At 49.3% G+C, this 17122-nt stretch overlaps 1 protein-coding gene across 3 annotated transcripts in view; it reads right to left on the bottom strand.

Annotated features, from left to right (window-relative positions):
• DPF3 (double PHD fingers 3) overlaps positions 1 to 17122 on the bottom strand; it is a 172565-nt gene that overhangs the window by 121656 nt on the left and 33787 nt on the right. The window lies entirely within an intron of this gene.

Here is a 17122-nt window from a genome sequence, read left to right as displayed (position 1 = left end):
CAGCCCTGTCTGAAAGAGACCAGAGAAAGAAGCTTAACTCCTTTCTTTTTTTCTTTTTTTTTTTTTTTTAAAGATTTTATTTATTTATTTGACAGAGAGAGATCACAAGTAGGCAGAGAGGCAGGCAGAGAGAGGAGGAAGCAGGCTTCCCGCTGAGCAGAGAGCCCGATGCGGGGCTGGATCCCAGGACCCTGAGATCATGACCTGAGCCGAAGGCAGAGGCTTTAACCCACTGAGCCACCCAGGCGCCCCATCTGAACTCCTTTCTCAAGATACCCCCCAAGCTCTTAACCCAAAAGGAGATTTTTTTTTAAGATTTTATTTATTTATTTGACAGAGAGAGACACAGCAAGAGAGGGAGCACAAGCAGGAGGAGTGAGAGAGGGAGAAGCAGGCTTCCCGCAGAGCAGGGAGCCAGATGTGGGGCTCGATCCCAGGACCCAGGGATCATGACCTGAGCTGAAGGCAGATGCTTAAGGACTGAGCCACCCAGGCGCCGCAGGGATATTATTTTTGCTTTTGTTAAACTAAAAGCAGAAGCCTCAGGTACAGGGGATCCTGTTTTGATTTGCTAAGAAACATTCCTCTGATCTCTTCTCTGATCCTGTACCTCATACCCCCTTGGCAATTAGATGCGTGGCCCCTGTCCAGTTATCAGGTAAGATAAAGACAGGAATATGAGGGATTGGTGCCCTAGAAAGCAGCCCGGGGAAGGGAATGGCCCGTGTGCATGGGGGAGTTGAGAGTGGAGTGTAGGACTGTTCACAGTGTTGTGCACAGGAGTGAGGGAACTACACGGAAAGGTGAAGCACCCCCGGGAGTTGGCAATGGGGCGCCATTACCACTGCTCTTCCTAGACAGAGGGAGACAGAGGGGACAGAGGGAGAGCATTTGCAAGAACCGGGAGGGATCTGTGGCTTGCAGCCTCAGTGAGCTCATGAAAGAGAGAACCAAGGTAAAGAGGCACATGGCCCAAGTTCTTTCTTTCCAACCTTGTCTTCCTGCTCTGCCTTCTGATTGGCCAACCCCAACTAGACACCAGGGGCAAGGCAGCCTCATTGACACAGCACACCAAGGTCAGCTTCCTAGGGCCCAGGTCAGGGCCCCAGGATGAAGAGTGGGTGGGGTGGGGGGGCAGGGGGACAGGGCAGAAATGGAAATAACCAGCAAAATCAAACCCTGCTCTGCTGGGCTTCATTGCGACTCAAATGCAATTCTACCTACCCCTTCCATCTCTCCAGAACCAGAGGCAGGCTGGCCAGTCCACAAGAAAGGGACACTAGGACATCTCATTAAAACTGAAGAAATCCATACCTACAGGAGACCAGCCCCCAGAAGAAGCCAATAGGAAGAAGAAACAGTATCTAAAGTCCCTCAAGAGACAACAAAGTCTTCGGCAAACCCAGGATCCCCCTCCATCCACCTCCATCAAGAAATACTACCACCAGGGGCGCCTGGGTGGCTCAGTGGGTTAAGCCTCTGCCTTTGGCTCAAGTCATTGTCTCAGGGTCCTGGGAACGAGCCCCACATCGGGCTCTCTGCTTAGCAGGGAACCGGCTTCCCTTCCTCTCTCTCTACCTGCCTCTCTGCCTACTTGTGATCTCTGTCAAATAAATAAATAAAATTTTTTTAAAAAGAAAAGAAAAGAAAAACTACCACCAAATCAACCAGCCCTGGAACTCATCCACACACATATTCATTCCACAAAGAACTGCGGTGCTTCCCCTGGGCACCCAGGAGGTATACCAGATAATGACAGTCCTGGCCTTTAGGGGGTTTACAGTCCAAAGAGACAGATATTAAACACTGTGTACAAAATTAATATGGAATGACAAATTGTCCTACGGGTGGCAGAGAAAAAAACAGAGTGCGATGTGAAGGGAGAATACAATGGGGGGCTTGCTCTAGATCAGGGGGTCAGGGAAGACCCAGGTGATGGGTCTGAAGTCAGTAACTGAAGTCAGTTACACTGAGGTTGAGTGTCGGGAAAATAGTGCACTGTCTGCCTTAACGAGTTCAGAGCGTGCGACCCCAGAGCCTGCCCTGATGACATACCACTCTTTCTCCCAAGTCAAAAAAAAAAAAAAAGGGGGCTTCCAAACATCTCTCATAAAACAATTAAAGCATGTTGCCTCATGTCCTGCCCTCAGACAGAAGAGAACAATTGGTCACCGTCCTCTTAACTTATGGTAATCATATATACATATATTTGAAGTTCGTATCTTAGTATCCCCATAGCCTCTCAACACTAAATAAATCCTATTTCCAGAATCGCACAGCATTTGAGAGCTGAAAAAAAGCCTTACAGATCATCTGCTTTAATCACCTCATTTTATAAATGAGGGATCCGAGGCTGAGAGAAATTCCGTAATTCACAGAAAGCCACACAGCGGAACAAGAACGCAGCCTGGTGGTCTTTCCTAGATGCCGTTAAGATCAGGATGGGAGCCCCACTTGATGCATCCTTATCCTCAGTTTGCAGGCCCAGGCTGAGCCCCAGCGAGCACTGATATGCTTGTGTCCACGAGGACGGCTCTGCACACACGAATATGCGGTAGCTGTCCCTAGCTGTGTGTTCCTTAATCCCCACCGTGCCCCAAGAGGCGAGCACAGTTACTATCCCATTTCACAGATGAGGACGCCGAAGCTTAGGGAGGTACGGAATTTGTTTAATATCACACAGCTGTTTGGAGGCAAAGCCCAGCCTTGACCCCAATCTGCCCCGCCAACCCGTTCACATACTCTCTAGCTTGTACAGACATTGCTTTGTCTCTCTTTGGTTCTTCCTCAAAAAGTCCTTTCCCAAACCTTTGTGCATTTTCCACTGCACCCCAAACTCTCTCCATAGACTTCATATTTCAAGATAAAAGACAGTCCTTTACTGAGGCTGAGGCAGGTCTGCGTCGTGGTTCTGGGCTCTGCTATATATGAACATCCCATGTGGGGTTCACCCCTTCTGCAACAGTACTGACCCCCCACGGAACTCTCCATCCACTGTGAACTTCCTCCTCCTCCAACTCCGTCTTCCTTCTCTGCTCCATATTCCTCCATCCTGTTTTCCCACAATTCATTCCACTCTCTGGATCCTCTGGTCATTTACCAGATGGGCACATTAGAAGCACCAAGAGAGACAAAAGAACCAAATTAGGAACAGCGAGATGGGCTCTCTACAGGTAAAGGGCCAGAAGGGACTTCCAGGGACTTCCAGGGACTTCCAGGAGCATCTAGAGTCCAACCCCTCTGGGAGGAAAGTGTAGCACAGAATGATAAGGAGCCCTTCCCAGGGTCACAGAGGAACTCCGTGGCATTATCCTTGCCTCATTACCAAAATATCTGTTGGGCTCATAGAAGTGCTGTTTCCAGATGGCCCTGGAATCAAGCTCTAGTCTGGCCATGTATTAGTCAAAGGACCATTAGCCAAAGGGCTAGTTCTTCAGACCCCTGAGTCTCTGTTTCCTTACATATTAACTGAGGATGGCCACAATATTTCATAATATTGATGGGAAAATGAAACAAGGTAATAAATAAAGAAACTGGATGACCCACAAAAAACCAGCACAGAAGCACGGAAACACAGCGGAAAATGAAGTATATCAATTTCTGTTTAGGTTTTGGTTCTTCTCTTCAAAACTCATAATTTGAAGTTAGATTGAATACATAAAGAGCCTGGCATGGTCCGAGTGCCCTATAAATGCTACTGCTTATTAGTGTGAAGTTAGAATAATTCCAATTTTAGTGGTACAGCAGCATTGTCCAATAGAAACATCATGCAAGCCACTTACATAATTTTAAGCTTTCCAGCAGCCACATTTTGAAAAGAGCAACAGGTGCAATTAATTTTAATATATTTTTTATAACCCACTCTATCCAAAACATTATCATTTCAACATGTAGTGAGTATAAAAAAATTAATTCAATATTTGCGTTATTTGATTTGCATTGAGTCTTCAAAATCTGGTGTTTATTTTTATAATGACAGCGCCTCTCAATTCAGATTTATCCAGACTTCCAGGGTTCCACAGCCACATGTGGCCAGTGGCTACCATATCGGTGCAGGTTTCTACCCTTAAAAGTAACAGGTACTATGATTTTGTTTCCCCCAAAATGGAAGGATATGGTTCTTAACGTCGCCTTCTTCATCCCCGGGGGAGCACCCTTCCAGCACAGCGTTCTAGCTGACCACTGGCAAACCCTGGTTTCTAAGCATTCTGGGTAAGGCTTGCAAGGTCAGAATGACAGGCTAACCAGTGCCCTCCCAGCAAACCAGCAGAGGGTACATTCCCTGGCCCCTGAGCACAGGAGGTCCCAAAGTGAAGGGAAAAACAAGGTAACAGGTCCAAGCTCTTGCACAACGTGCATCCTAGGCATGCTCCCTATCGAGCCCTTAGGGATTTCATTGATTGTTTTATTCTAATACATTCCATCTAACATAGGATTTAGTCATTCTTTATACGTGTACTCATTTTGACCCTCGCACCAATTTGGGGACCACATCACCTGACAAGAGCCATCAGACATTTAACATTAAAAGAAAATGGTCCAAAACCCACACATAATTCATCTTTAAATTAGCCTGATTTTATACACAGGGATATAAACCCACGGATCGTTACTCTCTCCAGAGCGGCAGCAGCTGTCACCCAAGCCAGCCGCCTCCCTGGGCCCCTGTAAGCAGCTCTACCTCCACTTCTAATTGGGAACAGAGATACTCCTTGGGTGACTTCCAGCACGATCCATCACACCAGAGACAGCTTCTGTGCAAACCGAAGCAAATCGGTTTCCAAATAAGAAAAAACCTCTTAGACAAACAAGGATTGAAGCACAGAAAGCCTTTTAAAAAAGAAGAGGAAGAAGAGAAAGAAGGAAAGAAAGAAATGCACAAATCGAAGCAAAAAAAAGAAGAAAAAATGTCAGAGGAGAGCAGTGGCTTCTATCTAGGGCCACGGACAGGGCAGCCATCCTCTTGGGTGGAAATCAAAGCCATGGGCTTTTGACACAGGTGCCCCAAGCCTGCCACCCAACACACTGAAAGCAGAGCTTCTGCTGGGTTGTTGGAGCTCATTAACAGGGTGCAGGCGAGATGAGCCCGAAAGTGCACCATGGGAGCACAGTGAGTAATTAAATCCCAGGCCATTTAAAAATGCAAACGCCTGGATGTCACAGGCTCCCAGAGCCTCTGACTCCTCATGCGTTTTTTGGCTCAGGGTGGAGGACTGGGAACCTGCAAGTCATATATGGATTATAATAAAATATGCCATATAAAAAACAGATTAAGACAGTTCTTCTTTGGGGAAATATACAAAGAGAGGAGCTGTCTGTTAGCTGTCGAGTTTGCAAGAGATACCATCTTTCGGGAGGCTGTGCTCTGCCAACAGACAGTCTGCCCCGAGGGAAATAGTAGTGAAACACCCCGACAAGGCCCATCCATCCGTCCATCCATCACGGGTTCTCCGTGACGCAAGGGCCTGGAGCCAGAGCAACAGAGCAAAAGGGAGGGAGAGACCCCACAGACAATGGCAGACAATCCTCCTGCTACATCAGGAGTGCTCAGATTTTTGGTTGTTTTTTGATTTGGTTTTTTGTTTGTTGTTGTTGTTGTTGTTGTTTTACCTGCCTCTAGTTTTTCTTTAAAAATACAAATGTGCAGTTTTCGCTTCTGAGCGCTTATTAGTGTAAGGAGTTAAGCTCATCCTATTTCCTTGGATTTATACATCAACTTACACCAAGAAGCCAGGAGCTTAAGAGTCATTAATTCATTTATCCCCTTCAGACTCTCAGACTCATGGGGAGAAAGAATGGGGGGAAGAGATCGGGGTGGGGGACAGACCGAAGCCCTGTGAGGTGGTGGTAGGCCTGGGAATCCATCTGCTCCTTCCTCAGGGGGTGCCATTTTCTTGGCACCCTGTTTTCTTGGCATCCTGTTTCTTGACTCCCTGTTTTGTGATTCATAAAGCTCAAAATAGATGAGGCTCCCGTTGAGGACCCATCACCCAGGCTGCACCCTGCAGGCCCGTGTTACCACCTGTTTTAGAATCCCAGGATAGCCACACAGCAGGAGGGCTGCCTGTCTCCCCGTATGGCCTCTGCCCCCCATTTCCTGGTGCACCTATCCACTCACAGCCCAGCCCGCAAGCAACGATGGGCCCTCGTGCACCCCCTCACCTAGGGGTGAACAACTCAGATAAGCATCTCCCCACCCCGGAGACCCAGGAAAACACCCACACGGCCAAAGGAAGCTCACCCCTGGGCTGGCTGGCAGACCAGGTCAAAGCAGCTTAGCAGGATGGTGGGGGAAGGGAGTAATGGTGGCCGCTTGTGCATGAGTGATATCTCCCTTGTGTCCAAGGGGTAGAGATAACCAGAAAAGTGCAAGAGTTCTGGAGTGGAAGCTCGGCTCTAGTTCCCAACACCACACACTGGGCCTTAATCTCTCTGTATGTAAAACTAAGGGATCACACCCCACTTCCCAGCATTGCTGTGGGGCCAACGGAGCCAAGGGACACAGAGTGTCTGCACAAGGGGTATGATGTTCAAGCAACGTGAGCGCCCTCTCTTCTGCCTCCACAAAGTTGTGGCACTTCCCAGCAAGGTCTTAACCCTCGGATCTTCTCAACCATCGGAACCAGTGGGGCCCAGCTTCCCCCAGCTGGGGCATGGGCCCAGGGAGAGCAGCCATGAAGAGGCTGAGTTCAGAGCTGTGCTGGGGACAGAGGGGACCACGGGCGAGACCCAGCTCGAAGGCCAGAGGCCGGCCCTGCTTCAGGTCCAGGGTGGGCACCGTCCTGCAGATTTGGAAATCACAGCAGAACTGCATGGAAAATGCCTTCCTTGCCCTATTCATTCATTGGACAAACCATTACTGAACACCTACTATGCACCAGATTCTATTCTAGGTGCTGAGGACACAGCTGTGAACAAGAGAGGAAAAGTCCTGCCCTCATAGAAACTGTATTCTAGTAGGGAAGTTATGGAGGCGAGGGAACAATACCTAAAATCAAACGAGTGAGACCTAGAGCACAACAGATGATCAGTGCTTTGGGAGGGGATGCTGGAGTATTGGGGGAAGGTGGGGGGGCTGTTACACTTTGAAATGAGGCCAGGAAAACACAAACCTGAGGAGAGGGGAAGGCAGCACGCTGATATCTTAGAAAGGACATGCTGGGCCGAGGAGACATCAATACAATGGCCTGAAGCCGGGGACCCATCTGCCTGGAGACCAATCCAGAGTTGTTACAGGGGCCTTGGAAAGGCCATGCAGGCCACTGAGAGGAGGTTGACTGCCACTGTGAGTGTGATCAGAAGCCACTGGAAGTTTCGAGCAAAGAGTGACTGTATTTTAAGAGGGTCACTATGAAAACAGCTGAAGGAGGAAAGGCAAAGTGGGGAGAGCGATCAAGAGTTACCGCAATGTCAGTGGGAACCCACCAATGGGCCCGGTGCTTAGGACTGGGCTGGGCATGACCCACCGGAGCCCTGTCTTCATGGCACTCACGCCCTGGTTTCCAGAAACATCCAGAGGGCAGTAGGGGTCTGGAGAAGGCCCCTGACCCATGAGCAGGGGCATCCCCATACAGTGAACCAGGACAGAGGGCAGGTACAGAAGTCGGGTGCCCAGCACCGAGGGGCAGAGATATGGACACTAGGGCAAGTCCCCAGAGGAAGGGCTTTCCAGAAGAAGGGAAACCAGCCAAGGCCATGGGCAAACATGGCCTTGCCATGCCAGTCGAATAGGCCTGGCCTACCACACCATGGGGTGACAGGTGTCAGTAAAAGTGGGAAGGAAGCCTTCCAAGTTGACCTCTGTGCCCTGGGCAATGGATGCCAGAGTTCTGGGACACAAGGAGTGACTTTTTTAAGCTGTGGGCCTGGTAGAGATGGATCCCACAGCCAGGTGCCAGGTCTTTTCTCCTCAGTGTAGAAGGTTCCAGACTTGGGGCTTTTAAAAGACTCAAAGGCAGAATGCAGTGCCATTCCAGGCCAGCCAGCACACACTCTTCAAGCAAAGGGCACGTCACTGTGCAAGGGACAGACACGGTGTTAGCCGAGACCCCTGCGGCCCACCCAGCAGCACAGCATGGCGACGCCATCACCGTGGAAACCCTCCAGATCCACGCTCCCTGGGGACTCTCAGAACAGCCCTACAATGTGAGCAAAGCAGCTGCCAGGGTCCGCCTTTCACCGACAAAGAACCAAGGCCAGAGCTGTTATGTAACTGCCCCAAATCACACAGCCCCTGCGTGGAGGGGTCTGGACTTGAACCCAGGCCTTGGGATCCTCTGGTGCCCTCTCTCCTGCAGAGCAGAGCAGTCAGGCACAGGAAAGGCCTGTATGACCTAAAATCGAAGAGAGGCAAGATGGCAAACCTGGGACAGGCCTCACAGCCCAGGTTTGGAACCGGACAGGAAGCCCAAGGGGTCAGCTGCCACGGGCTTCTCTCTGCTCAGTCTCCCTCACCTGTGAAACGGGCATGCTGTCTGATACACCATGTTCTCTGAGCCTGAGACCAAACACTGGCACCTTTCCTCTATCCCTTTCATAAATCTTTACTGTCCCCCTGCTATGTGCCAAGCCTGTTGCCGGGTGCTGGGGAGACACATGAAGAAACAGGTGGGTCCCTACCCTTAAAGTGTGGACTGTACCTCCCAGTGGGGAAAGACACCAGCGAACGGGCAGGGTGTCACAGGGCAGCTCCTCGGGCTGATGACCCGTGTTCTAAGCGTGGTGTCCCCGGGGGGTAGGGGGACGGCACACGTGATCACGGAGATTTGGGAGCAGCTGGGCATGCTGCCCTACTCACTCCCGGCTGCCACCCATGTCCTCCGCCAGCCCCAGCTCCCAGAGCCCTGCAGGCTGCAAGCAGGCCTGAGACAGCACCAGCTCGCTCCCCCAGACTGCCAGGAAAGCAAAGGGAGCACGAACAGTCGCAGCGTGAAGCGGGGGGCTGGAGGGGCCTGCCCACCTCTCCCCAGCTCTCCTGCTCCTGAGGCCAACGAGAGCTGAAGAAGCCGCTGTTGCAAGCTTCCAGGATGGATGGCTGCGGGCTGTGACACTGCAGGAAGGAGATAAATGACTGGTCATTTCCCCCTGATGCACTTGAAGGCATCCATTCTCCCAGCTGTACCAAGCTCAGGCAGCCCCCCGCGCCGAGCCAGATAAGCACTGACAGATGCGGGTGGGAGCCGGAGTGTCCTTCCCCCTCAGAAGGACACAGCAAGACTCCTCCGCAGGCCGGGAGAAGGTCACGGTGTCCACTGGCTCACACCTGGCTGGGGGCTCCATGGGTCCCTTCCTTGGCCTCCCACCTCACCCACTCTCACCCCCCACCCCCCTGCAGGCTCAACCCGGGAGGAGCACCCGGGGGAAGCGGAGGGCGAGGGGCAGAGGGAGCCCGCTGACAGGCTCATCAATCTCAGGCTACACGCTTGGCACATCGGCGTCCCTTAAGTTGTTCCCGGACTGGGAGGGTGCTGGAGGAGTCAGGGGGACTCTCTGGAGGAGAAGAGAAATCACGCCGAACATCAGAGAGCAAATGGTGGAAGAAGCCTGGAGACTATTAAAATGTGGGCCATGTACAAAAGCAGTAGGGAACTAATTAAGATGCAGGATTTGCAAAAGCTGGGGAAGTTGGCCGTAGCCTGCTCCCATCTGTGGAGTGCTGGCAGTTCAGTGCGGCGGGGACAGCACCCTAGGCCAGCGAAACGGGCCTCTCCACCCCTGCCCAAGCAGGCAGAACTCAAGCCTCTCTGCCTGGACCGCCCCTTGGGGGATGGGCACCCTTCGGAGGGTCCCCATGACTCGCTTGCTGGACTGCTGAGGCACCTAGCCTACCGTCTCCTCAGGGGTCCTGCCCTTCTGCTTATGTTCCCCCAACGACATGAGGTGGGTGGTGACCATCCGGGTCATTCATCTCCAGTCATTGAGTGGCTGCCAAAGGGGAGAAAAAAAAAAAAAAAAACCTAGAGAAAGAATCAGAACCTTATTATTCCTGGCTGCCTTCCCTCCCACCACCCTTGGAATTAGGCAAGGGTGGCAAAGAGCCGGGTTGCTCCCCATGTATCCTGGAGCAGAAGGGATTTACAAGGCCTCAGGTACATTCCAGGAGCAGAAAGAACATCTGTTATAAAGGTCCTGTTGGTGTGGGAACACCACCATGAATGTGTGTGTTGGGTCCTGGAGCAACATGGCGCCCGTTCCAACAGGCTCTCCCTGAGGGTTCTCTCCTTGGCCTCACCACTGATCTCCCTGGGGAAATTAAACCTCCTAATTCAGTGCCACAGTTCCCCAACCTCTAAAACGAAGATAAAGTCTCCCCTAGACCAGGGGTACCAAAAGGTCTGGGGTTAGAAGATGCTAAATTGATCTAGGTAGACCATCCAAGAATTTAATCCAAAGAGACACAAGGAAAAGTTTGTTCCCAGCCTTTTTCTTTTCTTCATTCAAACACACGGGCGAGTGTGCGCACGCACACGTGCACACGCGCGCGCGCGCACACACACACACACACACAAAGTGAAGTTAAAGGCCTCTTTTTTAATCAGCTGGCTTTTGCCCAACATCTGCCCTGCTCCAGGGCCTTCTGGTGGATATTTACTATCCACCTTTCTCTCCTGCCAGCTTGGCTCCCCCTTCGCAAGAACAGAGCTCCATTCTTGGGGAAATGGTCCAGGGGAGGCCCCTCTCTCTGGCACCAGGCCTCTGCCCCGGTCTTCATGTTGCCTGAATTGTGATGGCTGCATCTTGAAACACCTTGCGTTCCCCTCTGCAGCCAAGTGCAAGCTGCAGGGAACACTGAAGTCCATTGTCAGTCAGCGGAGAGAAATAATGTTGTATGTGTTGTCCTTCAGACGCCCAGGCAAGTACGAGGTTGCAAGATATTTATTCAAGACAGATTGGAGGGGTGATGTTAGGCGTGAGAAACACATAGGTCCAGGGACACAGAATGTTTTCAGGACCCAGAGAGCTCTCCCAGCTCTCAGCCCCATCCTACCCGCACACAGACATATTTTTATGTTCAGCAAGTAGTATAGAAAGACAGGCAGGATGTCATAGTCACAGTGAGGGAGATGGGATGAGGAAAACAGGATGGGCGGGGGGGGGGGGGGTGGTAATCCATCGGTGTGTGATCTAGCCCTGAACAATGACTGAGCAGCAGCCGTGATCCCGCCTCCCCTCTCCCTGCCCCAAGACACGTCCTTAACCCAGACCAGCTCTGTGCCTTTCGGGGGCTGAACCAGAGGTAGATGGTTCTGCAGCCCTGTCCTCAGACCTTCCCCCAAGGTCCCTCGAGATTCCTTAATCTATACCCCTTCCTCTTGCCTTGACCTGGTTTCCTGACAGAGCCCTCAGCTCTGCAGACCTGAGGTCAAGGACAGCTCTTGATAGCTGCTGTTGCCAAAAGCTGCCTACCACTGGCAGGATCCAGGCAGGGACACAAAGGAAGACAGAAGGTACGAACTGGGTGTTGGCATGATAAATTGCTTGTGGTGTCTCCTCATTTTCCATTGAGGGGCCTGACATGGAAGGAAACTCATGCCTTGAGACAATTCTGCTCTGGGCCAGTGCCCCCGTCTCTCATGGATCAGGGGAACTCCTCTCCCTCTCCCCTGAGGAAATGAGGGTGCTGAGGGTGAAGCCCAGGGGAGGCTCCGAGCATCACAGACATAACTACATTCCTGGAGCTTGTCAAAGGGACCTCAGGAGACTCACAGCAGGAGCCTGGGAGGGAAGAGAGAAGACAGCATGGCATCCTAGGTGCTGGGTAGTGGAGGCGTGCCAAGGATTGACTGGTTCATTCATTGGTTTTCTTTCAACATAAACTTAGTCTTCTAGTTTCCATAAATTTAAAGAGATTCAGCTCAGGTTAGACAAATTGATTATCGATTTTCAGCAAGGTTTGCCCAAAAAGGATTATACATAATGTTGTGCAATTTGCTTTTCTTTTTCTACCTAACAATATATCTTAGACATCTTTCCATTTTTTTTCTACTCGTTTCTTTAAAAGCCAAAATAGTATTCCATTCGATGAATGTACTATATATTTAAGTAGTCCCCTATCAACGGACCTTTTGGCTGTTCCCATTCTTTCTTGTTGTTGTTGTTGTTGTTGTTGTTACAAACAATGTCACAATGGATGACCGCACACATGTGGAGTATATATTTATCCGTAGGATCAATTCCTAGCAGCAGAATTTCTAGGCCAAAGTTCATGTGTCCTTTAAATACTGATAGGTACTAAGCACCAACCTTCCAAAAGGTTAGACTCAATCCCACGGCAGTGTGTGTCCCCCCCATCCGCGTCCTTCAGCTGCTCCTCTATCCCTGGGAAGGCGGGCTTTCCTTCAATCAACTAACTGCCTGTCGCCACCTCCTAGGAGTTTATAGCAAATGCTCCAGGGACCCTCGCCATGACTCTACCCTGAGCCACACTCAAAAGTGGGCAGAGCCGTTGAAAGGTGGGGACGTGCCAAGGGGACAGTGGCTGAGAGCCGGCTTGGGCTCTGCTCAGCCAGCAGTAGGGATAACATTCTGCAAACATGCAGCCAGAGGGGGCGTCTCCCACTCTCGCACAAAGGCGCCCCTCCGGCTAGCTGAGGCCCTGGAGGAAGGCCCTTTTCTGACATTTTGTCTTGTGTGAAAAAGTCAACTTCAAACGTGAGGCACCTCCAGGAAGAGAGTGATGGTGCTGCTTCACGTTCTCTAGACGCGCCCTGACGCTCTGCGGAGGCCGCCGGTGTGACGACGGGCAGCCTGAGCACAGGGTCCCCAGTACAGACTCAGAACAGCATATGGAAATGACTCGCATTTGCCCCATGGCTTGGGGGCTTTTGTTTTCCGAAGGCTTAGCCGTAGATCTGATTCCCCAAAGAGGAGAAACAAGTTCACCTGAGAAAGAGCTATTTATTCCAGGCCTGGCTTTTTACCGTTTCTCAGCGCCTGGATGCCGGCACGAAGGAATGAGCCTGCCTTGGGTGAGCCCAACAAACTTAGGATCTTTTATTTTTTTTTAAGTTTTTATTTATTTGACAGAGAGAGAGCACAAGTAGACATAGAGGCAAGCAGAGGGAGGGGGAGAAGCAGGATTCTAGACATCTCAGGGGCTAGGTCTTTATTAGCCTGAGACTTGGAACATCTACCTCAGCCTCTGCCCCAAGTTCAAGGGCAGAGACCAAGGACACCTTTCAAAGGATCACAGATAGAGGCATGATGGGCTGGTGGGCACTTGGCTCCAGCAAACTCCCAACCCTGGGGCTCTTCCCATTCCCACCACCCACAGGCGATGACAGGTCCAAGGATGGGGCAAGTCCAAAGCCAGCTGTGATGACAGCTGCTCCATGTTCAGCCACAGGGAGGCCAGTGTGCTCAAAGTACGTGTCTGTAGACAAGAGGGCGAGATGCTCATAAAATAACTTCTTCCTCAGTCTCACTAACAATGAGACTGTCAATTCCCAGAAATGTGAGCAGCACAGTAAACCTTGCTTGGCTTGGCGCTGTCCGCAGCCTGATTTCCCTAACATATAAAGTGGGCTTATTCTACTTTGATCCCTCCTTCCTGCTCTACCTCCCAGGGCTATGGTAAAGACCAAAGGAAATGCTATAAATGAAAATGCTTTGTAAAGGGCTTTGTAAATTACAGTGTGCTGTTCAGACACTGGTTATGATGATGACGATGATGATTTAATCAGAGTTCCCCATCCCCTGGGTGGCAGTGATTGGTAGGGTAGATGCAAACCCAAGTCAGCTAATCAGTCCTTCCCAGGAATTCTCTGCCACAGCTATCGAAGAGGACTGCTGCTTTCTGCTGAGTCCAAGGAGTGCTGAGTCTGGGGCTCTGGATGGCCACCTTGTCTGCCCCACAAGGAGGAGAGAATTAGAGGTGGAAAGAGGCTCAGAGCCCTCACTACAATGTTTGAACCACTGGATGCAGCTATGCCTGAAACCAGGGCAACTCTGAGATCTACCATTACATGAACCAACTTCCCTTCTTTCTACCGTAGGCTGGTTGGATTGTGTGTTTGACATTTATAACTAAAGGAATTCCAAGTATCTCTTGGGTGCATTTTAATCATTTAAATATTAGTTTTCCAATCATAAAATAAAGTTTTTAAGGGAAAAGCTTTGTTAAGGTTTTTTTTAAGTATAGGTATAATATACCTATGAACAATGCAAAGAAGCAGAAAAAGCACTGAACAGAGAAATAAAAAAACATGTATTCTCTGCTTGTTCCCATAGGAATTACTGTGTGACTTTGAGTAAGTGTCCTAACCTGCCTGAACCTCATAAAATAAGGAATTGGAGTTAATGATGTTTAAGGTATTTAACAGCATGAAATGTCTTCAATTCCATAAAAGAAAATCCAATTAGTCTAATACAAAGTGTTCTTAAGAAAGACTTTCTAGGGGTGCCTGGGTGGCTCAGGGGGTTAAGCCTCTGCCTTCGGCTTGGGTCATGATCTCAGGGTCCTGGGATCGAGCCCCACATTGGGCTCTCTGCTAGGCAGGGAGCCTGCTTCCCTCTCTCTGCCTGCCTCTCTGCCTACTTGTGATCTCTCTCTCTCTGTCAAATAAACAAATACAATCTTAAAAAAAAAAAAAAAAAGAAGAAGAAGAAGAAAACTTTCAAGGGGCACCTGGATGGCATGGTCAGTTAAGCGTCTGATGCTTGCTTTCTGCTCAGATTATGATCTTAGGGTCCTGCGATCGTGAGAGCAAGCTCCATCTGAGATCAGTGTGGGTTTTGCTTGTGATTCTCTCTCCCTCTCTCTCTGTCCCTCCTGCTCCTGTTCTCTCTATATATAATAAATAAATAAATCTTTAAAAAAAAAAGACTTTCTGTATACATGTTAAGAACAAAGATTAACAATTTAAAATCAGCATCAAGTACTTATAATCTTTTAAACTGACAAGCTGCATATGAGATGTCCTCCCATATGAAAGTTAATATGAATTCATATATGAATATGAAAATATTCACTGCAAACTGGAAAGACTGGAGACAAAAATTGGGAACAACCTGGTTAAAATAGTTGTGGTACATTCATACAATGGAATATTGTGTAACTGTAAAAAAAAGAATGAGGAAATTCTTTATATATTGATAGGGCCGATGCCTGAGGCACATTTTTCACTGGAACGGGCAAAACACAAGGTGGCCTGCTATGTCAAAAAACGAGGAAAAGGTCACAGGGATGTAATTCTTGGTGTGCATATAGACAATCTCTTGAAGGGTCTGAAAAAAATGCTGCCACTGATGGGCCTGATTGCCTCTTTGAGGACTAGGTCTCATTTTTCACTCTGCATACAATATACACTTTTTATCCTTGGAATGTCAAAACATGTGACTGTGTCAGTTATTCAAATTTTTCAAAATTTTAATTAAAAGAGTAAGAAGGGGGAGGGGCGGTAAAAAAAAGGTGGGGGGCAACTACTATTACATACGATTTAGGTGATCCTCATGGTTAAGTGGAAACCCAACTAGGAAACCCCAAGTACCACTGTGCCCATGTATAGATGGGAAAATATACCCAGAGGGTTCGCACGCTCCGCCACCAAGACACACCGAGCTAGTGGCAGACACATCAGCAATACCCTCCCTTCAAAATCCGCACAGAAGACCCAGCATGGAGTCAGCCTCCCACTACAGCCCCTCCTGCAGAGCCCCGGAAGGGGTAGAATGAAACCGGTCCCAGTAAGGATCGCACTCATCCATGGCTCTTCCAAAGAAACAGGATCGATGATTCTGGAACAAAGAAGGAGGAAGTCCCCACCTCTAAGATAAACTGTTCATATTGATAATTGTTCATGTTTAATAAAGAAACAGGGGTGACACGCCACGCGGACTTCTGATCTGACCACGTGGGAGTTTTTAAAACCAGTATTTCCCCAAACTTCAGTGTGCATCGTGGGAAATGCAGTCCTCGGGGATATGGTAAAATGCAGACTCTGACTTAGCAGGTCTGGGGTGAGGTTCAAGATTCTGCATCTCCACCAAGCTCCCTGGGGCTGCCTGTTCAGTCAAGACCACACCCACCAATATGGGCACCCCTAGCCACGTTTGGGCCTGCGATGTGGCCAGTCTGCAAGGAGATGGGCTAAAAGTGTAAAATAAATTCACACTGGAATTTTAAAAACAATACAAAAAAAAAGAATGTATACTATCTCACTCATCATTTCTATATTGATTACATGCTAAGATGATAATATTACTGCTGTGTTGGGTTAAATAGAATCTATAATTAAAATTAATTTCACCTGGATTTTTCCCCTTGTTTAATGTGACTACCAGAAAGTATAAAATGATACTTGTGGCTGGCATTATATCTCTACTGGATTATGCTGCTCAGGGAGACTTGGCCCTCCATCAAACTCCATCTTTTTTTTTTTTTTTAAGATTTTATTTATTTATTTGACAGAGATCACAAGTAGGCAGAGAGGCAGGCAGAGAGAGGGGGGGGAAGCAGCTCCCTGCTGAGCAGAGAGCCCTATGTGGGGCTCGATCCCAGGACCCTGAGACCATGACCTGAGCCAAAGGCAGAGGCTTTAACCCACTGAGCCACCCAGGCACCCCCAAACTCCATCTTAAGAAGAAAGTTTGGAACAATCTCAGTCACCACCCAGAAGTGTTTGCAAGGGTCTGAAAATTCTGCAGGGCCATTGAGAACTTGGATGGAGCTCACTGAAAAACCTAGCCCCCACCCAACTCCAACAAATAAAACTTTTTTTTTCTTTAAGGATTTTATTTATTTATTTGAGAAAGAGAGCATAAGTGGAGAAATGTCAGTGGGAGAAGCAGACTCCTTGTCAAGCAAGGAGCCCGATGTGGAACTCGATCCCAGGACTCCAGGATCATGACCTGAGCCGAAGGCAGTCGCCCAACCAACTGAGCCCCCAGGCGCCCCAAATAAAACTTCTATGACGAGTGGAAATCTGGGTTAAAATAAACAATTGAAACAGGTTAACCATAGAACCATGAGTGAAAGCATCCCAAACAATTGTGAACAGAGATTTTGCAGAGAAGACACAGCCTAAGAAGTCAATATGGAAAGGTAGGCGTGAGGGAACCTTGCCAGGCAGCCTTCCTTAGTCAGGTCTGTGTTGTTTGGTGACAGTGGGAGGGGACATGTCAG

Source organism: Lutra lutra, chromosome 7 (assembly GCF_902655055.1).
Source record: "Lutra lutra chromosome 7, mLutLut1.2, whole genome shotgun sequence".
NCBI classification, from domain to species: Eukaryota; Metazoa; Chordata; class Mammalia; order Carnivora; family Mustelidae; genus Lutra; species Lutra lutra.
The sequence above is the reverse complement of the archived record's forward strand: the minus strand, read 5'-3'. Positions and strand labels throughout refer to the sequence as shown.